General features: G+C 28.2%; 1 non-coding gene and 1 pseudogene across 1 annotated transcript; one reads left to right on the plus strand and one right to left on the minus strand.

The window, feature by feature from the left end:
- The first annotated feature begins 13,820 nt into the window (after positions 1 to 13,820).
- Positions 13,821 to 13,892, plus strand: TRNAD-GUC (transfer RNA aspartic acid (anticodon GUC)). The gene has a single exon. It is a non-coding gene; the product is annotated as a tRNA-Asp (tRNA).
- Positions 13,893 to 23,705: 9,813 nt separating this feature from the next.
- On the minus strand, positions 23,706 to 26,097 carry LOC146884597 (uncharacterized; annotated as a pseudogene).
- Positions 26,098 to 26,722: the final 625 nt, after the last annotated feature.

Genomic DNA, 26,722 nt, shown 5'->3' on the forward strand with positions numbered 1-26,722 from the left:
CGAATTAGAAAGATTAGAAATTGAGAAGTGGATATGTGAATCACTATGTGAAAATGGTTTAAGTAGAAGAAATAAAGAGTTTTTTATTTAATTAGAAAAAATAATTTATATTTAAAAAAATTTAATTTGACACCCATAAATTTTGTATCCAAGTTCCACTAATGATTACATAGTTCTTCATTGATCTCTTGTAAATGCATTAAGCAAGCACAAATATTTAAATCATCTATTGAGTCAAAGTATGATGTCTTGTCTAATGTTTGTTTTGGAATCATTTGACTTTGTGATCCTTTTACTAACTTGGTTTTCCTTAAGAAAACCTAACCCATCTTTATGTTGACCATACAAGTGTCATTTTATATTGTTAGAATCCATTGTTTCGTAAATGAATCAAGCATATTAACCTAGATTGTCTCTCTATTTTTAAGTATTATGTTGACCATGTCATATAAGATATATGACATATATGTGAGATATATTGTATGAAGGAACTTGTTGTTGAATTTTATTAATATATCCTATATAAGGACAAAATGTAACGGAATATCAAATATAAAATACTTACAATATATCAATCTTAATATAAAATAAATAACTAATTTCTATAACTGAATAATATTTCAAATTAAGGAGTTGGTGTGATTAGGAATAAATTTAAGAAACATATAAGTAATATTGTTTCTGATTTTCTGGTGATGAAAATTTTTAGTATTCAAACTACGGAAGGTAGGGTGGTTTCATTACATAATATGACAAGTTTCATCCGTTAATTGGCTTAAGATGAATATTCATGGTACATCTAAGGGTTGTCCTGGTTTGGTTTCATGTATTGTTTTCTAAGAGGAAGTTGAGGTGAATATGTGGGCAATTTTTAGTTTTTTAGGGGTACAAACTATCTATGTCGAGTTTATAGGGGTCATTTATGCTTAAGAGCATACTTGGATGGAGAGCTTTCAAAGACTTTAGTTGAAATGTGATTCTTCTTTAGTTTGTCATGATTTTTTGGATCAATGAGTGATTCCTTGGAGTCTGAGAGGGAGATGGCATCCATGTTTGCATTTTTGTAAGCATATACAGTTCAAAGTTTCTCATGTTTTTCGTGGAGGAAATCATCGTGCGATAAGTTAGCTAATTTGACTTTGATTCATAAAGAACAATATAAATAGTTTAATATTTTATATTCTTTTATTTTATTTTTTATTTTTAATAAATTTTCATGTGATGACAAATGATCGATAGACTTTGAGATGTTCACGTAACTAAATTGTCAAAGTCTATAAAGTTTATAATGTCGTCTAACATATGAACTTATTTTGAACCTTTATATTTTGTGTTTGAATCAAATCTCCCGACTACTTCTTCAAAGCATTTTTGGTATCCTATGAAGAGAAAACTTACTATTTATGGGCAAAAGAATATTGTTTGATTATTTTAAGTAAATTTTTCCTTCTTAAACATATTTGATCAAAAGTACAATTTAGAAAAAGTTAACAAAATTATATCATCTCGTGTTATATAAATAGTACTAAATAAATTTGAAGTGTTCTATTTTTTTAGTATTTAATAATTATTTTAAAGAAATAAACATCTAATAAGTTATGTATTTTTGCTTAAGTCTCTAAAACATATTTATTTATATTTCGTTTCTTTGTATTACGTTAATTGATCTTGTGATATTTTGAGATTTTTCTTCTAATCTCTCAAATCTATAAGAGATGTAATGTCAAACTCTAGATAACGACACATGTTTTAACAAACACATGTATAGTATAATCCGGTAAGATACTTAACAAAGTGTTTAATTTATGTATTTAGTTAAAGAATATTAGATATTAAAACAAATAATCATATATTAAAGACATATTATCGAAGTTGAAATGAAGGAATGATTTTATTTCAAATTTATTTTTGATAAAAAAATTGTTTCTAAAATTAGGGTTATCTAAATTCAAATTTATAAACCTCACTCGAAAAATACATTAATTCTTTGAGTGACAAACACTGCTTATAATAAAAGAAAAAGAGATTGAAAAGGTACTTTTCATCACTTCTGATCTATAACATCTGAATTGTTAGATAAACCTAACAAACAAGTTATGATTTTCGGTCTTTTACGTAATGGGACACATCCGTTAGGAATGAGAACTTTTCAATCAAATTTTGGTTTCCTGTGACACCTTTTCAGTAAAAGAAAAAGAAAAAATTGCAAAGATAAAACATGATTTTTCCCTTATTACGTGTGCCAATTTATCAAATTGATCTCATTCTCAAATTTGGATAATCTGAAATTGTTTGCTAAATTGGCTTGAAAAAAAGTGCGAGAAATTAAATCTAGGTTAGGACAAGGAATTCAATAATTATTTTTAGAATTAAATATGTTTTTAGTTTTTAAACTAAAATGAAAAATTAAATTTCATCAATATTTTAAATTCTGATATATTTTGATCTTTAAATTAAAAAAATAAATAAATATTATTTTTTTAAGATATTAAATGATGTTCTAATCTTATATTTGAGCTGAAAAATATCAAATAAATAGTGTAAATAATTCAAATACAAGCTTAAATCACCGTTTAACATATAAAAAAAATTAACATTTTTGGATTAAAAGAATTATGTTCATTTATTTATTAAATATGTATACTTAAATATATCAAAGTTTGTATATGAAGAAGATTTCTGATTAAAACATTTTGGAGGTGTAAAAATTTACACTTGATGGAAAGATTTTATAAAATTCAAGTTTGAAGTGAGTTTTAAGTTGAGTGAAGATGAAAAAAGATAAATATATAAAAAAAGTTCATCATTAAAATTACGTCAATTTTTTTTTAATGAAGTAATTCATGACTCGATACTTTTAAAATCCTAATTCTCAAATTAAATACAGACTCTTCTCAACTCCTTGAAGAAAATGTGGAGGCAAGGCTTATAGTATATCCATCGTGGAAGGTAGCAACCTTATCGTGATTTTGTGGTTATGATAACAAATACAAAGTACTCTAGTTGTCAATTTATGCTACCAATTATGTTTGTGTTCTCACACATCATTTTCATATGAAAACCATGTTCACATAGGTTATTCATCAAATATCCCCCACATTTAAGTTGCCAACCCCCAATTGCTTCTCGATCCATACCATTTTTTTACCAAATCATGAGTGGTAAGTTGCACGTGTGTAGTACCATACTCAAGGGCCACCCTTGTTTATCCCATTAAATGATTTTCATAGCTGCCTAAAAATGTCAAACATCGATCATGTACATTATTACTCTTTAAGTGAAAGAATTGACAAAGAAAAGTAAGCCTATCATCATCAATTCTATATGCTACTTCTCTTTAATATAGTTTAATTCAATTATGAAAATAAGTATGGAGTGTTGGAGATTATGTATTGGTTAGATATAATAGAGATTTACGGTATATAAGTTACTAAAATATAAAAATTTACTTCTTAAAATGATATCAGAGTCATGTAAAGCTTATTTTAGTAAGATTTGTTATTTGTAGAGCTTATTGTGTCACTCCTATTAGATTATTATTAGACCAACAATTAATGTTTAGTTTAGTCTCACAATGTATTTCTTAGGAGTGAAGAGGGTTTGTTGAATATCTCACATTGACTAGAGATAAGACATATTTACGATGTATAAGTGAATATAAACCTTATCTTAGTCAATTTTTTAAGGTTGAATTAAACTTAAAATAAATTTTTTTACAATTTTAATCATCTAAACCTAAACCTTTTAGAATATTCAAGCCCTACATCTTTTTTGAATAGTCAAAATTCAAACAATCTAAATATAGAAACCATTCAAATTAAAGAAGAGAATTAACTTTCTCATAGTATTTTATAAATGTGTCTTTGGAAAAAATTCGTTAGACACAATACTAATAAGATATAAATCTAATTCACATGATGCATTGACACTATACCAATATAAAACTTTAAAATAATAAATTTATAATCTTTTTATATGATATTCAACTTTTTAATTTTAAGTAGAATTTAGATTCATACTTGTAATCTAACATTTATAAACATGAATGAAACAATATATAAATGGGAATATTTGAAATTGTTTCATTCTAAATTTAGGACGAATAAGAAATGATTTTGTTCGTTCACTATAATGTTTGACATTATGTTAAATATTGGATTTAGATGTCACAAAAACTATTATAATCAGTTTTTTGTAGGAGTACTAACTTGAATTGAAAATAAATTGTAGAAACGAAAACATGAACACGCGTGAAGAAATTACTATCATTGATGCGTTCTACGTGCAAAACCAACAAACATATTCTTTCCTTCTTTTGACATCCCTTCTTTTTTGGGCAAAAAAGGACCCATAAAATGATGACGTGAGATTCCTTTGTCTAGTGTGATCCATGCATTTGATGCCACTGAAACCTTTGATTAGCTAATTGTAGGTGCCTTGTTTATGCTTAGGAATAAAGTGATTAAGGTAAAAATTAATATAGGATTTGCACAAGAAGTAAAAAAGATTACGGAAATCTCAAGCTAAAAGGACTAAAAATAAAAGCATGTCTGTATTTGTGCGTGCAACTGAATCCGACAAACTTTTTTAAAAAAACTCTCAGAATTGGGCTCCATTAAGTGGCCCCACAATCAAGTTTAATTAGGTTGCTTCTGATGATGCTTCCACGAAATTAATACTCTAATATTTTACTTAATTTAAACTGTTATTGAATCATCTTCACATAAGAAAAAAAAAAGAAACTGTTTCTGAATCACAAATAAGAATTGTTTTTCTAATCTATTTATTTTTAAAATAATATTTTAATAAACAAATTCTACCCACCTCTTAAATATATAATCTTTTTAAAATTAATTAATGCAAAATTATTTATTTAAATATAAACAAGCACATATTAACCTGAGATCTCAAACGCGTAATTTAATAATGAAAGATTGCAAAAATGTAACAAATTTTATTTTATTTGTATATCATTTTATAATTTGAATTTAAACTTCATTTTTAACCTACAAAATTATTAAGATGACTCTTTTATGACACGTAAATGCTCTATTTTAATTTATGCAATTGAATTACGGTATAGGACTAGTTTACATAATCATTAAACTCATACTAAAAAGTCTCTTACACCATAATTTATCTGAGAAGTCAACTTAACTTTGAATGGAGTTGGACCAAATAACTATATATTTTGAGTGATTGTTTGATTATAATTTTAGTGACTGTGTTAGATTGATTCATAAGTTATGCAAAAAGAAAAGCATGAAGTAAAACAAAGAAAAAGATAGAAAGTGGAACTGGAGTTAACTAATGATTTAAAATGAGAAAGAGGAAAGTGAAGAAAGGGACAAAAAGGGAATGGGACCTTAAGCGTGCTATGGAAGATGCAAAAGTAATTATATAGAGGCTCACACATGCATACAAGTGCTGCCATGAACACCTCAATGCTAAAACTAACTGCCACTATTCTTGTTTCTTTAGGCCATGAACCAAATGCTCCAATGGAGCATTGAACTTTTCATCATTAAAATGCACTCGTCTAAAAGGTCAAACATGCCATAACCATCATCGCATGGTTATTACTCCACTACCATTTTTGTATCGAACACAAGGACTGTTCCTAGGGATTTCCCAACCTCTTGTATCTGCAACTACAACCAATGTCAAACTTTGTATGTAACTGTTTTTGTTGCAAAATTGTATGCCCTTAACTTTTAGAGTCTTGTTCCCATCCCTTAAATTCCTAAACCAATCAAACAAAAAAAAAAGCATGCTTTCATAGAGGATCCAAGATATATAAAAATAGTTGCCGTTGGAGATCCACATCGATCAAAAATAATGTTAGTTTACAATATATATAAAAGGGTGAAAACTTCATTTTTTAAGTGATTTTATAAGGTTGAGTAAGATTAAAGTGTACTTCTTAAGATGGTATCATAACTATCTAAAATTTATCCTAACGAGATATGTTGTCTGTTAGACTTATCGTGTCACCCACTATTGAACCATTATCAGAACACTCATTAATGTTTAGTCTCACACTTAGTATGTGTATGTCTTGGTGTGAGGGTGTGTGTTGAAAATTCCACATCGACTAGAGATAAGATGACCTTACAATATATAAGTGGGTGCAAACTTACATTATAAGCTAGCTTTATAAAGTTGAATTAGACGTAAAATATAGTTTTATGTATATCAAATTATGTTTGATTCAAATTCAGTTTAAATTGTGTTTCATCATATAAATGAAAAGTGTTGTACATAGTTTTTTTTTCAACATACAATAAATATACTTCATTTGATTGAATCAAGCCATAAGGCTTTCATAATACAAATGGAACCTTCAAACATGTTTATTTTATATTCATAAAGTTATACATTTATCTATTCTTTTAAGAAAAATGAGTTGAAAGTTGTTTCATTCAAGCAACTTTTTCTTTTTTGAAAAAAGGCATATATCAATGTTGTAGAGTCAGTCAATTGTCTCAGACTCTACAATTTTCTCAATATGTAAAGAGAAACCACTTAACTTAGGAAGCTTTGTCATGCTCCAAAGGTATTGCCAAGGAAGTCACATGCATTCAATGATAAGTTAAAAGAATTTAATGTCTTAAAGCTTTAAAGCATGCTTAGATGCAAGAAGAAGTAGATCCTTACAATGATAACAAAGTATATGATAACTAAATTAGTCACTATTTTGATCAATGACCAATTTTAGCCATTTAGTAACGAAATTTTGGTCACTATTTCATTTTTTTAGTGTCTTTTCATCTCAAACTTTGCCATAGAGTATCTCTTTGAAAAAGAAATGTTCGAAAAATTCTTGTGGTAAAGACACACTCAAGTTTTCATATTATTTGTATCCTTTTATAGTTGTAAGGAAGAACAATATATGTGTTCTAAAGCAACCAAAAAGAGTAACCATATATTATATTTTTCATAAGACGCAATCTCTCTTTTGGTGAGCTATAGTGATCTTTTATATTGACTTGTAAACCTTTTGGCTTTTAGCCAAGAGTATTGCATTCTAAATAATATTTAGTCTTAGTCAAAGAGTGATTACGCTCTAAATAATTTTATATATATATGCTTTTAAATGTGGTAGTTATGGCACACAACACGGAAGCTTCAATGAATATTTATCATGGTTGAACAAAATCTCTGTCCTACTTTACTTTCCCTGTTTCTGTGAGCTATGCCTATGGTGGTTTGAGTGAACGAAAATCCTTTACTTGAATTGATTGCTTCATCATATTGGTTATAGAATGAATTTGCTATATTTTATTTTTCAATCTTATCTAGGTTCATATTAATTGGATTTGGTTACAAAATTATGCCATTGAGAGTTGATACAAGTATATTATTCAAGAAAGTGTTAACACTGGTAGTAGGTCAAACCACAAAATTAAATATTTTTTCATTTTACTAATTTACTAAAACTTTCAAAATAATAATAATAATAATAATATGTCAACAAATCTAAAAAAAAATCAAAACATGATTTCATAATCAATTGATTTCAATTTGATGTCATTTTTATTTTATTAAGACTTAATAGATAACATAGTTCTTGTACCTAGATCTATGATCCACTAATTAATATTTTTACTTAATTGATCTTTATTTTTTTTAAGTTAACGTGGTTTCTTCGTTAAGGTTATTTTAAAGGCATCACATGTTAGAATTTGAGTTATCTTTTCTCTCTAGAACCTCTCTAATTTTTTCTAGTTTTTTTTTTCACTCCACCTTCCACCATTATTTTTCCCTTTCTCTTTCTTCTTCACCATCCACCTTCCACCATGATTTTCCCTTTCTTCCTCTCTTCTCGACCACCATTTTCTCTTTCTCTCTCTCAAAGGGTTTATATGATTCATGGATTTGTTTATACTCGAGTTGGAGTTTGTTGTGGGTGTGTTGGGTATTACCTATTTGAATTTAGATTTGTGGAAGATGCATATGAAGTATTTGAGGAGATTTTTAATCATATTTAGGATGATGGAGCACTAGTTCCTTATAGATAATGGATAAAGGTGGAGGGAGAAAACATAAAAATGAAAATAAAAAAAAGATTCATTGATAATAAGAATTTTAAATTATCGATAGATTGTATCGACAAATTTTGAAGTATGTAATTATCGACGTTAAACTTTGTTTAGTAATACAAATTCAAAATTCATCGATAAAATTCATCGGTAATTTAATTTTATCAACGAAGTTATTTTCATTCACAAAATTTCATCAATAATTCCAAGGATTTTTGTAATGGTCTAAGAGTATTTTCTTGTGTTCTCTATAATTTTTTCTTTGTTAATGTATCACATTTAGTTTGTGTTGTAACTTAATATCATGTATATTTTCTTAAGATTTTTAATGTATCAGGATTGTTAGTATTCATTGATTTTTTCAAAACCATATAGAATTATGTTTAAGGGTACGTGAAATCTAATAATTTTTATTATCTATTTTTTAAATTTTCATATTTTAGTTGCTATGTTCTCAAGATTTTGAAAGAATTTTGTAAATTCAAAATTATCAAACTTGAGAGTTCATGCAAATTTTGCAAAGTTTTGTAACATTGTAAACTTGTAAAAATTTTCTTGATAATTAAAATTAATATCCAAAATAAGGTAGTCTAAATAATCAAATAGGGCAATTTCCTTGGTTAAATCTTATAAATGCAAAACATAATCATGTGAAAAAAATACCATTAATTGAATTAACTTATATTATTATTAAAATCCTAATAAATATATTTGAATATATAAATTATACTTTTACATTTAAAATGAATAATTTAAATTATGATATTATTTATTTGTAATTATTGTCATTTTAAAAATATCATTCTTTAATTGATAAATAAAAATATAAAATGATACATTGAAACAAATTGATAAGGGAGAGAAAACCAACTACTAGAACAATTTTATAAAAGGAAGGAAAATTTAGAAAAAGAAAAAAGAAAGTCAGGCATTGTGATAATGATGAACCTTTCTGGCAAGTTTCCTCCTATTTGCATTTTTTATTTCTTAGATTGCAAGTTTGGTAATAATGAATGTGACATAGTTTTGTAATTATTAGTTTGTTGAATGTGTAAACTTAGTTTGATAATCAAGTACATGTTACCAAAATTTCTTTTATATTGCATTGAGTGAACATTGATCTCTCTTTTGAGATTCAATATAAAAATGAAATATTATCTTTAATTTGAAATGTTCAAATAACTTTTAATATAAAAACAAGATGAGAGAGTAATAATAAATATATTAAAATTTTAATTGTTTGGCTGGATAGTTTGAAAAGATTAATATTTTAAATGGTACGTTTATACATATATTTTAATCTATATTTCATGAAATTTACTCAATTGCATTTCATGTTAATTTTTTTAAAATATATTTGATTGTGGGCGATTTTGGGTCACCATTTTTATTTCATGTCACTTGAAGATCTAATAAGTATTGATTAAAATTTATGTACTAATATATTATAAAAAGAAAAGTAAATTTGCCTAAATTTGATAGAATCACACCTTTTATTGAAAAAAAAAAAAGGTTTAAAACGAGATTTTGGTGTAAGTGATACTTTTTTTTGAACAAAAGTGACAAGATCCCGCTGTAATTTACAAAATAGGTAACTGAAAACTTCTAATTAAATATTGATCAATGTCTATTAACTGAAAACTTCTAATTAAATAATATGTGCAATTTTACTTTGATTATAAACAGTTGTGTGAAGCAATAATTCATTAATTATAACTAATTAAATTAAATAATATACATTTGTAGGACTAAAAATAATCTAATATTATTATTCATAAGTACAATTACGGCAAATTTCTATGAAATATTTATGCAACACGATTCTAAAATTATTTTATAGTAATTTTTGGTCGATAATAAAGTCTAAGAATACTTGTTAAGTATTGATTCCTCGTATCAAAAACAAGTATTCAAGTATCAAGTATAATCAAATAAGTGATGATATGCTAAAATTCATATAATCAAATAAGTATTTTCGTCTATCATATAAAAAAAATTCTAATTAATGTACTATATAGAATAATTTAATCACATCTAATCCTAAGAATTCCATATACTTTTTTAGAATTCTAAAGACATGCTTTATAGATTATTTCATAATTCAATATTAAGAACAAAACAAATCAATATAATAAAATATATTCTACTAATTTACTCTTTTAAAATGATTTGAATTAATAACCAGTTCTAAATATTACTTTTTAGATTTCTCTTTAAAATTTTGATAAAGAAATATTGCTTAATCACATTCACATTGATGCAAACATTAAAAACAAATCAAATCACCAATATGATAACAATAACTTATACTCATTTACGATTAATCATATAAAATATATTAAATTCTAAAGTATTGACACAATAACAACTATATAGTAAATAACAGTGTCATACGACATCTTCATTGAATTTGAACCTATAGTCATAACAACTATTCACGATGTGGCCATAATTGTTAGTAGATACATGTTGCTTCTTATTTTTAGGAGCCTCTTTCAAAATTTTTTGTTACACATAAATAAAAGTTTAATACTAGTGAAGACATTAATATATGTATACACATGTGAAATGTAACAATATAAGTAGAAAATTATCAAGAGATTTGAAATAGGTGTAACAAATCTAGACCATACTACGAAGGTCTTAAATGTTTGTACCATAATAGTTATCTTGTTTGTTGGCACAAGAATTGTAGCATAGCCGATACAAACTTTCTCCACTAGAACATTGACCACATCAGGAGGTAGAAACTCATTATGTGACATGATGCTCCTTTCAAAAGCTTTCCCAAGGATCAACAATTGAGGGGAAAAAGTGTTGTTAACATACAACTCATATTAGCTTATGGAGCTAATTTCATCTCTTAATCGATTATCAGTTGCACAATTACCCTTTGTGTTAATTCTAATACTTGGAAGCCCAACAATTGTTGTACACCAACAATATACTGTGGGAGATCTAAGGTCTCCAAAATAGTAGTGAATGCCCATTCATGCAATAACACATCCATGGTGCTAAAGTCATCAAAGTGTAGTTACACGAATGTTATTATGACTACAACCAGTAAAAGTACCTTGAGATAAGAAAAATAACTTTTCAAAAATCTTAGACGTTGAAAATATATTATCTTTCTTCCATCTTTCAAATTTTTATATGCAATGTTTTCTTCACAAGTGTGACATGTTTTATGACCCTTAAAGCTATACCTTGAAAAGTTTCTATATTTAGGAAAGAGTCATTGATAGTACACAAATAACATGACATTAATTTGGAAATATTCATTAGCAACCCCATCAAAAAATTCAACCCCTTCATCCTTAATAACTTTGAATCTCCATTCATTGGATTAAGATAAATATGCATGTAATTTCTTGACTATCTCAAACTAGACATTATCATAGATAAATAACATGCAATCTTCTCTCATTCAAACAAGGATACCTAGTCCTTATTTCATCATCACTATTATCAATATTAAGTTGCACAAACTATATAAGTTATTTCATTCTTCTCTTATTTTTCTTTTTTATATTCGACAAGTAATATATTGATTAATAAATGGTACTACATATACAATATGGATTGATAGTAAAATCTACCAACATTAAGCTTACCCACTAGTGGTTACCTTGTATTTTCTTACCTAAGTATATAAATACCTTATAACCACTAGTTAAGACCCAATTGCACCCAAAAGGCCCCCGGACATACACACATTTCCTCCACAAGTACTACAATAATATATTAAACTCGCCTTTACAACATAGGCATAACAAAACCACTTATAACTCAGATAGATATATGCACAGTAATAATACCATTGAATAAATGATTGACATTAACTAGGATTTCTTTTTTGTCACTCCCAACAACAAACTTTAACATATTGTACAATATTGTGGAGATTGAATTCAATGTGATGAAATACCTTGAAATATATAGATTTCAATTAAGAGTATATGTGTGCTATAAATTAATCCAACTTACTTGTGATATATTAATCTAAGTTTGATCTATATCTACATTTCTTATGTGTGTAACTAACATTAAGTATTGTCACTATGCATGCAAATTAATAATGTCAATTATTATAAATTTATCCATACTTAATAAATTTATAACTAAAAAAAATAATACATTTTTTCAATATTGTTGATTTATTATAAAATATTTTTTTTATTTAAATCAATAAAAGAATATAATAAGTTTAAAGAAGTGGTCACTTGAGCATTCTTATCTCGCTTAAGCAGCACATGCCCGTTGTTTTGCAAATAGATGGTTACTGAAGTACCCAATAGAAACTTAAGCGACAAGTGATAGTTGTGAAATACATAAGAGCTTAACACTTAATGACAAATTGGTGTTCAAACGATGAGTCAAAATTAAATTTAAAATATCACTAAAGACATCGTTCAAGTTATGAAGAAATTTTCAATTCAGGAAAGAATGTCGTTTGAACAATCAATCAACGTTCAAACAATATGCACATTCTTAACGAGAAAGCTGTTAGAATTAATTCTATCATGTGACTCATTTGAAATATTATGATGGACATACCATCACTAAGTATTGGATGATGTATGTTCATTTTTAAGTATGTGTTTGGAATACATATATAAGAGAAAACATAATGGATTCATGAACCATCAGACATATATAAGTATAAACTTAAACATATATAAGTAAGTGATTACGTGGAGCAGAAAAGAAATATATATTTAGTGTCATATATTTGTGTTTTTCTTTTTTACTAATAAGTATAATGTTTAAATTTTTACTCATAGTAATAATTATTTTTCAATATAAATATTACTAGTAACTACTTATTATATCTATATATAATTTGATCACACTGTTGAGTGGTTCTACTAATTATATAAAAGGCCTCGTACATATTTTAAACAAATAGTATTATTGGTTATAGACATCAATTTATGTACATTTGTTACATTTGCAAAACTTATATAACCATAGCTAGCCAAAGTGTTTTTTTTTTGTTATTGTCTACTCAAGATATATATTTTGAAGGGTAAAACCAAGAGCAAAATTATAGAAATTGACGTGAGTACATCTTAAATTAAATATTCCACTAAATACATGTTTGTTTGTTTTTGTATGCCAATTAAAGAAATTTGAAACTATAAGTTCAACTATTATGTAAGCAATGGATGAAGACTACTATATGGACCATCAATGGAAAGGTTGTGACCATGTAATTATGTTTCACTAATTTCATGAGTAAATAAATTATTTATGGTTTATGGATTAATTTCAAGTCATTTTTTGGTGCACTATTTCATAGATGTAGATTCTTTTGACTAAGCAGTTGACTACATCAAATCAACATGACCAACCTATTTTATGTACTTTTAGAACATAAGGTAGATGACATATTAGATTAGTTTCTAAACTTTTTATGTCTTTAATTTATTTTCAACGAAGGTGTTTATGTTTTAAAATTTGACATTTCCAACACTTATTCAGAATTATCCTTTTACATCTTTTGTAATATTTGACATTGTTGAGTGAAAAAATTGTCTTTCATTATTGTTAAAGAAATTGGAGGGTTTCATATTAGAGATATTTTATTGATTACAAATTATATTAAACGTATATGATATTAATTGTAAAATATGAATAAATGTTAGTGTATTGAGGTTGATTAAATTGAGATAATCACAATAAAATTAAAATAATAATAAAAAATTATAATGATGATAACAATAATAGAGAACGGCTTTTATATATTTAATACATTATAAACGTTCTTATCAACAGGTCGTTGTAGTATAGTGGTAAGTATTCCCGCCTGTCACGCGGGTGACCCGGGTTCGATCCCCGGCAACGGCGACAGTTATTTTTGCTTACAACTAATTAATAATTTCTTTATCTTTTATATTCTTTAAACTTAAAACTTTTACTGGGTTCTAGTTTAGTGGTTGTTAACCTTATAAAGTTGATGCGGGTGATCCGGTTCGATCTCCGGCGTGGAGAATTTAAATATTTTGCTTACGACTTATTAATAATTGTTTTGTTTTTTGAGGTTCAAGCCCTCAGCGTTTGTTTTATTTTTTATTTTACAGTTTTTATGTTTGTTTAAATTTTTGTATAAACTTTGTTTTTAAACTTTAAAATATATTGTTATTGGACTTTTTAATTTTTTTATGGTTTAATAAATTTCGTTAATAGAAATTTAATAATAAAATTATCTAATAATTTCAAAATAAAAAAAATTTTATATAAAGTTAAGAAATCATAATAAATTTTAAAAATTAAAAGAAATCAATTTTTTTTAATTCATTAATTAAATTATTTACAGATGATTCAAAATAAAAATAAATTAAAAATATATGATTGTATAAGAATTTGGAAAAAGATAAAAAATATTTTAAAAACAAACTATTAACTATATTATTAAAAAATAGTTGAAAGAAGGGAGAAGAAGTAGGAATCAAGTTGGTCGTCTATCTTGGAATGTTGCAACAATGGACTATGTTCGTGGATGGGTCATGAAACAAGAAGGGATAAAGAGCATGAATAATGCTTGAAAGACCGAATGGAATTAAGATTGAACACTCTTTGATCTTCAAGTTCAAGGTGTCAAACAACCCGGCTGAGTACGAAGCTTTGATAGCCAGTTTAACCCTAATCAAGGGCATAATGGCTACCTAAGTCAATTGCATAACTGACTCGTAGTTGGTGGTCGTTCAAGTTAAGGGGATGTTTCAGGTGAAGGACGACTTACTCTTCCAATACTCCCATAAAGTGACCCAACCAATGAAGAGTTTCAAAGCAGTCAACATAGAGCACATCCTCCAAACAAAAAACACCTGACTCAACTTATTATCCAAGTTGCCTAGCCGAAAAGAAATTGGACAACTAAGCACCGTAATACGGTAAGTTCTGACTAAGTCGATAGTCGAGGAATGTATGTACCTCTATGGCTAATCAAGTCGACTGAAAACAATGATCAAAACACCAATAAAACAGCATGAAAAAAGCCATAAGATAGTCCCACTTGATGCTTATCATGCTACCCATTTTGTCGTTGATGTAGGTTCATTTTAGAGTTTAGCAAATATGGTTTGGTGATGATTAAGAAAGCTCCATGAATATTCCTACTAGACATTAAGATAACAATGTTATCAAGATATGAAAATTCAATTCAAGGAGCTTTAGAGAAAGAGGAGATTCAATTAAAAGAAACAATAAAAACAATATCACATTAGAACATGAAAACCGAATTGTATGAACAAGAAAATGATCAAAAGATTAAAAGGCATGAAAGGGGAAGGGGAAGCAATTAATGGCATGCCACTTTGGGGAGGGGGGCGCACAAAGGCAATCAACCCTTAAGATTAGCAATGATGCCACCACTTGATCTAGCTCAAGATAAGGCTAGTGAAGTTCACACTCCAAGGGAGAGAGCTCCTCACAATGGTCGAATGTGTAGTGTATTACTCAAATGATTCAACCCTTTTACAAGTCAATTAGAGCCCTTAAAATAGGTTAATATCTAGAAATTAGGTCAAAAATTAGGCTAAAGATGACACTTTGGGGTGGAAGATGGTCGACCACCAAGCTCTTCCCTCATTGTGTGTTGCTTAGGACCATAAGTACAAGGTACATGTTGTACATGTTGCTTTTGCTTTTGCTTTTGCTTTCCTCTCTCTTCCATGCGCTAGGTATACTTGGATGCAAGGTTAAGCTCTCCTCCACTCCAAGTAGTGTTATTCCACTACTGATTAGCATAAGATTAACCAACAAAACAAATAAATAAATAGTCAAAATGTTAACTTAGGTCAAGTCAATTATGGTCAACAAGTCAACCAAAGTTAAGTCAACAAAAGACAACTTAGGCAAAGCTCAACATAAAGTAATAGAAAATAAGGAAATAGAAGAAGGGTTAAAGGACTCCCTTTTAGTCATGCTTTTTGTCACTCTTCTAGGAAAGTCCTTTATGGCTTTATGTACAATCATGGACTCATCAGTCATGATCGGGGAAGATTTATACAAAAGAGTTTTTCGTTACTTATTCTAAAATGCATCTCGAGGAAATAAGATGAATACATAATGGATGAAATGATCAACGGTGTGTTCAGGATGCATTTCAAATGACGCTCGATGAAGACACAAGTATTATTGGAAAACTATGAAAGTCCATTGCAACAGCTTTGTTGACACATTGCAACCCATTAAAGTCCTTGTGATGTTAACATGTTTGTGAATGGTTTTAGCCTTGTTGAAATAACTAGCAAAGTTTAATTGTGTGGAAATTGTGATGAAAGAGAGAAAAACACACATCCTTATACACTGGTGAGCTTGTGTGAAACACTTATTCCAATGAGAAGGGGTTCTTTGAGTTGATCATAAATAACATTTTTGCCATGTTTAATGATCTCTCATAAGGTTGGCAGACACCCTGTGGTTTGTTTTTTATGGGCACCATAGTTGAAACTTGGCAACAACAATTTTTTCTTCTATTTAAAGTGACTTCGAAGAAGAGCATGCATGAATGATATTTGAATTGATTTTGTGGATTTGTTCTGAGTTGGGAGATCATGGTTCAATCGATGTCTTCTTTTGCCATGTTACCTTTTTACTTAAGGACAAGCAAGGTTCTAAGTTTGGGAGAGTTGATAATGTTAATTTTTGACATTATAGAGTCATGTTTTATTAACAAAATCAACTGTTCCATAGCTTTTAACCTTCTTAATCTTCTATTTTATCTTGCTTTATAAAGAAATATATTTTGGGTTACACTAATCTAATTTTACCATTAATTTCTATGGTTGTGTGAAAGTGTTAGAGACTACTTTATTGAAAGATTAAACTTTGTAATTAAAATTCTATAAGGTGTAAGAATTTTAGCTTAAACAAAGATTTTAATGATTTTCATATCTGTTACAAGTGGTATATGATGTGCTGCATACACTTAATGAAATCACTTATATGAGTGTCGAGTGGGGCCACTTATACGAGATCTTGGCATAATCTATAAATTACTCATGAATAATGGACACGCTTATGGCCTAGTAAGTGTAACACCCTAGGCGGATATTACATGGTAAAGCAACAATATATAACTAAAGTGAAATTCAACATATGATACCATTCTCGAGCGCGAGAAAATTAAAAACTTTAATGACGGATAACATAAATATACTTCATGAATACTTTATTACAATCCAAAATCCAAAGTTAAATTAAAACAAAATTACGAAATAGCAAAAAACAAGTTTCTTAAGTAAAATCCCAATAGCTAACCCTCATTCCGTCTCTATGCCTTACCATCATCACTTGGATTATCATTTGCTCTCGTGTGATAAGTCACACGATCATCTCCAAACACAAACAACAAGGGTGAGCTCAAACAAAATAAAACATGCATAAATGATATCATAAACACCTCACCCAAAGGAATGCAACTTAACAAGGTTCCCGTTCTTAAAGACCTTTACACCACGAAGTACATATGCAGATATAGTCTCATAACCTATATGAGATTAGCACATCCAAGTATATCGTGCCCATACTTGACCATGGTCTTAAGGATATCATATGCTTCCACAAACCTGCCCGCTCGTGGTCCAATTCTACGAACCTCCCTACTCGTAGTCCAACTTCTACGAATCTCCCCGCTCGTAGTCCAACACGCATGAACACATTCAGTTACGAACCTCCCTGCTCGTAAAACCCTCAAGTGTGAGCACGGAATATACGAACTTTTCCACTCGTATCCCCGCACAAGAGTACCACCAATATGAACCTTCTCGTCCGTATTAATCACTGGCATGCAAAACACACCACCAAAATGTAAAACAACAACCAATTCATGCATATATTAATACAAAGTTCAGGACTTCTCTCAAGTAGTAACTATAAAAGCCCCTTTCAACTCATCCCTCATATCACCCAACTTTAACACCAACACTTAGTCATATTTTCACACATTAATTTCACAATAATTTCATTAGAACCATTTAATATCAAAGCTTACGCATTCCAAAAGATAACTCCACAAACCAGAACCCCCATAATTTTACACATGCAGTCCCAAACCCAATACATTTCTAAAACCCTTATGGAACCCTCATATATGTGAAATCGTAAAATCACTAAAATACATCAAACTATAGCAATTATCAATAATTGATAACATAAATCACTTAACACTAATGAATATAATGAATCCAGAATATCAACATTGCCCCAAAATTTCACCAAACCCAGAAAACAAACAATATTGTTCGTGTCGCCTAGTGGTTTGGGGCAAAACCCAAAAAAAGCCTCACTTTGCATGCGTCGTCTGGCGGGTCATTAACGACATCATGTGATTGTTGGGCAGAAACCCAAAAATGCGAAAAACAATGAAATTGAAAATAGAAAAGGGGCAACCATGCATCAACACATCACAAATTGCATTATGCATGAATTAAACAAATAGGTGCAGCTCCCCTTACCTGGAATTCCTACTCCAAACGCACTCTTGAAGTTTCTCTTTGCACAATTGATCTACCCTTGCCCCTACCACCAAGAATTCTCACTAACCCTCAATATTCTCTTTAGGTACGGTTTTGGTACTCTCACACTCTCCCTTAGTAGTTGTACGAACTCTCCTCCTCAGCCCTCACTAGTTTACCCTTTCAACTGTCTTTTCCAACCTTAAAATAATTACCTAAATTAGAAAATTAAAGGTAATGGTCTTCAATAGACATTTACATGGAGAATACTGGGCACACATGAATACTGGGCACACATAGCCTAGTAAGTGCAACACAATGATAACAACAAGGATTGTGGGGGTGTTTTGTGATTAATAAACCATTAACACACATCAAGTGTCTTTGGTTCATATAGCTTGCTATACCACTTACACTATGTGTTAAGTTTCTCAATCTAGGATTGGTTCATATAGCCTGCTATACCAGCTCTAATGCATTACATCTTATGTGAGACCCAAGATTTTCCTCTTTCAAACTTTCTTTTCTTGTCTTTTGCAATATGTGGGAATTGTTATAAAAATAAGGTTTTAATTATATTGCAAACATGTGAATGTTGTTGCAGTCGTGTTGATTTGGTCATTACAAGCCGTTTCAATTCAGTCATTACAACAAATACCACTATTGCTGAGTTGTTACTAAATATCCACCACGGGCCATGGGAGTTTTAGCCATATGAGTATCAGAGTAAAAAAGGATGATTGAATTAATATATCTAAGTGATATCAAATAATTATGTTTTCATGGGCTTGTTAGTATATAGAGAATATAAAATATAAAATAATAACAAATAATATAAACTCAAGATATAACAATATATTAACAAATATAATAACTGAATTTAATTTATTATAGTCTGAATCGTATTTATATGGTCATAAATATATTTTTTTTCTCTTTATTTTAGGATATTAATGTTTCATATAGATCTCACACTTAAATCTCATTCTTATTAAATTATTTTAATAATAATAATAATAATATATATTTTGGATTGAGTATCACACTTACTTTTGTAGAAACTTTGCAAAAAACCAATGCATACAAGTTGTTCGATGCTTATTTTTTTAAAATTAATAATTAGAATTCACATTTAGTTTGAATGTAAAATTAAGCCTGAAAATAGTATTTTTAGTCTAAATTAATTTGTTTTAATAAAATTCAAGAATCTCTTTAATGAAAAAAGAAGTAGCGGAACTGTGTTATGTCCTTTCTTTTAGTGTCAACAAACTGAAAGTCGGGGATGTTGGTTGAATCTATTAATGGGCCAAAGAACACAATAATGAACAATTAGTTAAGGGTTGTTATGATATTGCCTTTATGGTTGCTTCTAAACCTGTAATATTTAATGGAAGCAAATGCTACACGAAACCTGTTCTCATTTATTCTCAAACTCACTTTCATAGTGAAAGGTAAAAAAATGTACAAAACTCACTTTGAAGATTTTCGTAAATTTTTATTGTGAATTTTTATGTTTAGTTTGTTGAATTTATGGGTTAAGCAAGTTTTACTCTTGGATTATCCATATTTTGCATCATCAAATTCAATTTAACTACTTTTTTCTTTTGTTATTTGTACATTGTTTAATATATTAAGTATATTGTTATTATATAAATGAATGTTAAAACAATTTTAATGTATTTTTGTGGATGTGAGAGGGATACGTTTTGTAAAATTTAAAACTATTATAATAGGAACTATATAAAATATTTCGTAATATAAATTTATGAGTGCAGGCTTAAATCAACTGGTAATAACTCTCCTTAAAATAATATTTTATATCAAAAGTATTTAAAATCTATTTTGCTATGGTGAGTATTTAAAAAATTATAAAATGTCAGAAATATAATTCCTAACGGACTAGTACTAAATAAAATTTTATTATCAGAAATTACACAGATAAGTATCGATGAATTATTCGTTATCGATAATTATTAATGGACAAAATCATCCGTTATAAAATTTAATAATTTTATTAACGAATATCATTAATAAATAATCAATAATTATATTTTTTTTTGATAAATTTTTGTGATTATCAATAGATTTTACTTGTCCATAAATTTACTTTTTTTTTTTTGGAATAAAATAAGTTTATTTTGGATTGAATTTAGTTTAACAATTAAAATCTATGATGCAACGATACTTCAACTTGTGTCACGTACCCGTATCTAGCACGTATCGTGTTCGATACTTTATGATACTTTAACGATATTTATCAATAAAGTATCTAATTTATAAAGTAATAGTACACTACAATAAAATCTTTAAATAGTGACCAATTTTAATGATAAAAAATAATTAGTCACTATATAGTGACCAAATTGACAACTAAAATAGTTCTAAAAAATTATAATCGATTTCTAAATTGATAATTAAAATAGTTTCAATGATGAATTGATTTTTAAATTGGTTACTAACATTAGCTACAAGGTTTTGACTACTAAAATAATTTGTCTCTAATTAGAAAATTTGGATTCACACATTAACAATCATATATTTATTATGTTTGTAAGAATTATTGTACATTTTTCATTATTCATATATCACGTATCTATCACATATCGTATCTTATTATTTTAAAAATAAACGTATCGACGTATCGGATATGTGTCATATCCGATACACGTATCGTATATGTGTATCATAGGTTAAAACAAAATTCCACTAAATTATTTTTATATTGTTAATTTGTTGTTCCATTTCGATAAATAAATGTCCTCTCTGTCTAAACATGCTTGATTTTCTTTAACTAAAATCTTAAATTCCATTTTTTATCTATATAAAATAAATAAAATGTTGTTAAGAGTATTAGTCTTATACCATATCAACTTACTAATTTAAATAGAGTATTTCCATCTTCCTATATATAACATAGTGGTAATTTATTGCAAAAAAATGTTAAGTGTCGATCAAATGCTTTAAGGAGACTCCAATAGAGAAAACGAGCTAAAATAAAACCGAAAAAGCCACATGTCATCCCGAAAAATCAGTGAATTCACATTCTATTCAACAATAAAATGTAAACAATCAGGATAATGCTTACACGAATCAAGGGGTTGCACGTTTGTTTCTGTGTAAAGTCTTGGGAAAAACATTTTTCAATTAAAAACGCGTGTTTAACATTTTTTAATATTTATATCTTCTTCAACATCTCAAAAAATTTATTCAGATAAATATACAATAAAAAATTTGAAAAGATAAAAATGGCATTGCTATAATACTCTTTTTAGTTATAGCATAGAATTTTCTTTTTTTTTGTAACTTTAGAATAGGTTGAATTTTTTTAAATTATAATTGAATGCTTATTGATAAACTTTAATCAAAGTGAGAAGTAATAATATGGAAGAAATCTCGATAATATAAGCAAGGAGTGCACATGAAAAGAATGTTTTAGAACACCAAACACTTCAATGAATCAAATAAAAAATAAGGAACCATTTTAGGTTTATATAGAATTCCTTTTTGAATTTTAAAAATTGGAGTTAAATGAGAGTGAACATGCATATTTAATGTATATACATAGTTTTGTTCCATACTTTGAAATGAATACAAATTTTATGAATTTGTGAGAGCGTGTCTCTTAAGAGGTGATTTCTCTTTTTCTTAGTTTTTTATCTTAAAGTTTTTAGGAATTTGTGATTCTTTCAATCAATTTTCTTATTTATAACTTAAGTGGTCTCTTCCGTCTTCTAACTTCATCTTTTACTTTTCTTTACCTTCATTATTTTTCTTTACTTTCATTTTTATCACTTATATGTATGACATTATACTATTTTTGTATTCTTATACTCTTGAATTCATGACTCAATTTAAACATGTGATATTCTCATATGTTGTACAAAATAAAGAAGATATTTTATCTATTCGGTATGATTTTTCAAGGATAATAATTTATATATTTTCATTGTCAATTAGAATAATAAAATAAAGAAGATATTTTATCTATTCGGTATGATTTTTCAAGGATAATAATTTATATAATGCAAATCAAGATAATAAAATGAAATTGAAATTGAAAAAAAAAATGGATTACGTTTTTAAAAGGTGTAATCAAACCTTGAAGGCAAATTATTAATTCATTGGAAAAATCACAAAAATATATTGGGTTTTCTTGTCGCACACACTCACACATAAAGGTATTTTTCATTTAAATAGTCACACTATTAGATTTTACAATAACATGATTCTAAGATGTGGGTTACATGATTTTAGACATATAGGAAAAGTTGAAGACGAAAAAGATAGATCAAGTACTATATTATCAAATTTTTATAATTTAATTATCGAACACAATTTGTCCTACAAATTTGTTGAGTAATCAAAACTTAGGATTTCGAGAAACTAGTTGTGCTCTAATGTAATTATAGTATTTCTAAATATTATTAAAGTTGATATATGAAGAATATATGAGGGGTAAATCACACTTAAGGAATTGTTAACTTCCAATCCTAATAGGATTTACTTCTTATTTAAGAACATCTATTAAAAGTGATGATTTCATAACTTTGATAGTCCGTTTTGTTAACTTAAATTGGAAGTTAAATAACATACTTTGACTTTTGTCATATGCCTCTCCTTCACTCACATTTTGATTTGTCTAAGAAAATGAAAGGCTTTGTCGATTGGGAATTCCAAAAAAACCAAAGTTTGTTATCACATGGATAATGCTTTTGTTAATGATGTGATGGAGAACTAGTTCGGGGTTTCTAATATTTGGATAGTGATCAGGGATGTTAACGGGCGGGTAGGGTACGGGTAGTAGTTTTCCTGTACTTTATCTGCTGGATAAATATTTGCCTCGTACTCGTATCCATATTCGTCAGGTATCCATTGTCCGGATATCCGCCTATTTTTTTCATATCCACGGGCAGTGGCGAAACTTGACTAAAAATTTTAGGGTGGCCAAATTATATCTGTTATATATAAATTGTTATCTTTTAATTAAAAAATAATAATTTCTTTTAATTAAAAAATAATAATTTCTTTTAATTAAAAAAATTAATTTCTTTACATCATTTTTTTTATTTAAAATAAGCACTCATGACAATAGAATCTAAACAATATAACAATAATATATATGAAAGAGTAACATAAAGTTTATCATCAACAATAATATATAAAAAAAAAAAGTTACCTTTATTCAGAGTGCTCTTTTATGCTATTTCAATGACTTAAAATCTTCAATAATTGAATCAGAGCTGAAGCTAGTTGCAATATCCCTTTCAATATAGATTATCATAGTGCTTGCTAAAAATTCAGCCTCCATCTTATTTCTCAACTTGTTCTTGATTATTTTCATTGCAGAAAAAGATCTTTCAGTTGTAGCTGTAGAAACTGGAAGAGTCATGATAAGACGAAGTAATCTATCTATCAAGTAGTAAACTTCAGACTTTTTTGTTGTTGCCAAACATGTACATAACTCTTGCATTGTTGATAAATTCTTCAAATTTGAATCTTGACGAGCATCTATAATGAAATGTTGAAGTTGAAAATTCAAATTAATTTTCTCTTGCTCATTGAAATCCATGGGATAATATTTTTCCACAAGAGTGAAAATTTTATCAATACTAAATCAGAGCTTAGAATTAATAACTCCATTGCTTGGTCATTAAATCTACAATTTAACTCTTGTAATTGCTTATCAATGGTAACAAAGCATATTTCAACTTTGAAATTATGCTCCACTGTAATATGATCCTTTTTGGTGACGAGAACGTCCTTGCCTTGCTACATAAGAAGCCCCAAAATTAGGCACCTCAATATCATGTTTTTCACAAAAAGAAGTCACATTTTTTAATAACTTATCCCAACCATTTTCTCTCAAGTTTTGAATAAGTCCTTTTGTAGAACAAACTAGACGCATAACATTAACTATATCCTGAGATTGTTGTTGTAATGCTTGACAAAGAAAATTTGTTATCCCCATAATTTCTCTCATCAAATACAAGATCAGTATAAATTCAAATGACGTCAAGCTTTTGTAAGCATTATCAACAATAATTTTTTCTAGAACTAAACAAGTTGCATCATACATATTGATCAAGCTACAAATAGAAGAGAAATGGGAGCTCCAACGGATATCCCTAGCTCGTTTTAAAGTACCAATTTCATTTGCCCCTTTACCCTTTTCAAGCTCATCAATTTCTAACAAATATGCAATTTCATCTAACTTGGCAGCCTGTAACTCATCACGACGTTTACTAGAAGAGCAAACAATATTGACAATAAAAGTCAATTTTGAAAAGAATTGGTGAATTGGAATAACTTCTCTTGATGCAGCAACCAAGGCAAGTTGTAACCGATGAGCAAAACAATGAACATAATATGCATAAGGACAATCAGTCAAAAATAATGCTTGTAATCCATTACATTATCCTCTCATATTGCTAGCACCATCATACCCTTGACCATGGATATTAGAAACATTAAGATTATGTCGAGATGGTACAACACACAATTCATTCTTCAAAGTTATTGCTACAATGTCTTTAACATGCACAATATCAAAAAATCGCTCTTGAATAAAACCATTTTTATCAACGAATCTCAAAACAAGAGCCATTTGCTATTTTTTTTATTCATCACGAGCTTCATCGACAACTATACAAAACTTGGAATCCCCAATTTTCTCACGAATATGATTTTTCACTTTACTAGAAAGAATATTCAACAACTCCTTTTGAATTTTAGGTGAAGTATATCATCTCAAAAAAATTACCTTGGTTCCTCGATTCAGTACTTTCATCATGACCTCTAAAAGCACAAGCTTGAAGTGATAAAAAACGAACCGTGTCGATTAAAGTCTTGAGACGTAACCTATTCTTCATAATTTGATCCGAGCTTTGCACTTCCAAAACATTCCTAATGTGACAATTTTGATTTAACAAGTCTTGACAAGCAGACACTGCAATATTGTGTGGTGAACAAGGATCCTTCCCAATGTGTTTAAGGAAAGCATAATTTTTTCCATTATTAACTTTCCTCCAATTTTTAAAACCTATAAAATAACATTCAAAAAGTTAAAACATGTTGATGACAATAAACTTATTGCCAATTAGAATTCAATGAAAATAAACTCAATTACTTGTAACAATGAAAACATCTGAGCCAGGTCGTCCGCTTGGTTTTTTACTAAAAAGATAGCACGGTAAGCAATATGCAACATCTTTTAATGACGAATACTCTAACCAGGAAGGAAATAAGTTAAACCATGTGTACTGAAATCTTCTTGGATGATCATCTTTACCATACAATGGATAATTTTCTAGACGCATTTGATATGGACCCCATTTTAGATAAGCCCTTCGTACCTCATCAATATGATTTAGTGGGTATTGCCAAATTTGAAGACGTTTTCCCGGATCACGTTCTAAAGTATTTTCAAATTCATTATATGTAACTTTAGGAACCTTAGAGAGTTGTTTTTTGTTTTTTTCAATATTTGGATTCTTATGAAGTTTCTCAATTTTAGATGACGTAGATGCCATTTTTTCATCTTCATCACAAGCCTTCCTCTTGAAAAAAGAATCAATTCTTTTACTCTTTATCATAATTTTTCTAATATAAAATTTTCACCTCTCACCTATTTACAAAAAGATAAAATTATGAATACCCCAAATTAAATCTTAAAAGCAAGACTCAATATTTTAAGAAAACTAATAACTTCTAAATGATTAGCTTCCCTTACCTTAGAGTAGATTCCTAATCTTGTTCTTCCCTTACACAACTTCAAAGCTTAAAATAGCTCTATCTACACAAAGAAGAGTTTGATCAACAATTAAAACATGATTTTATGATCTCTAACAAATAGAGATATGTTTAGAGTGTAGAAAAGCCACATACAAGAGGGAAACATATTGCTTCAAAAATAAAAAGGAAAAGATGAACTTACTCAAAAGAAGAAATTGTTCGGTACAAAATGTTCCTTAACTCTTCAATTTTGTCATAGTGCAATTTGATTTTGAAAATAATAAGGAATTGATGGTGAAAATTGAGATGGAAATAAAACGAAAAAAAGAGATGGAGGTACGAAAAAGAGAAACCAAATAAAAAGTATAAAAAATTATAATAGAGAAAAAACGTGATTTTTAAATTTTAAAAAATATTTTTCAAACTAAATTAATATAAATAAGGTAATAATATATAAATAAAGTAATAATATATTAATAAAGTAGT

Source organism: Vigna unguiculata, chromosome 7, assembly GCF_037176805.1.
Source record: "Vigna unguiculata cultivar grain cowpea cultivar isolate G323 ecotype 2 chromosome 7, ASM3717680v1, whole genome shotgun sequence".
Classification (NCBI taxonomy): domain Eukaryota; kingdom Viridiplantae; phylum Streptophyta; class Magnoliopsida; order Fabales; family Fabaceae; genus Vigna; species Vigna unguiculata.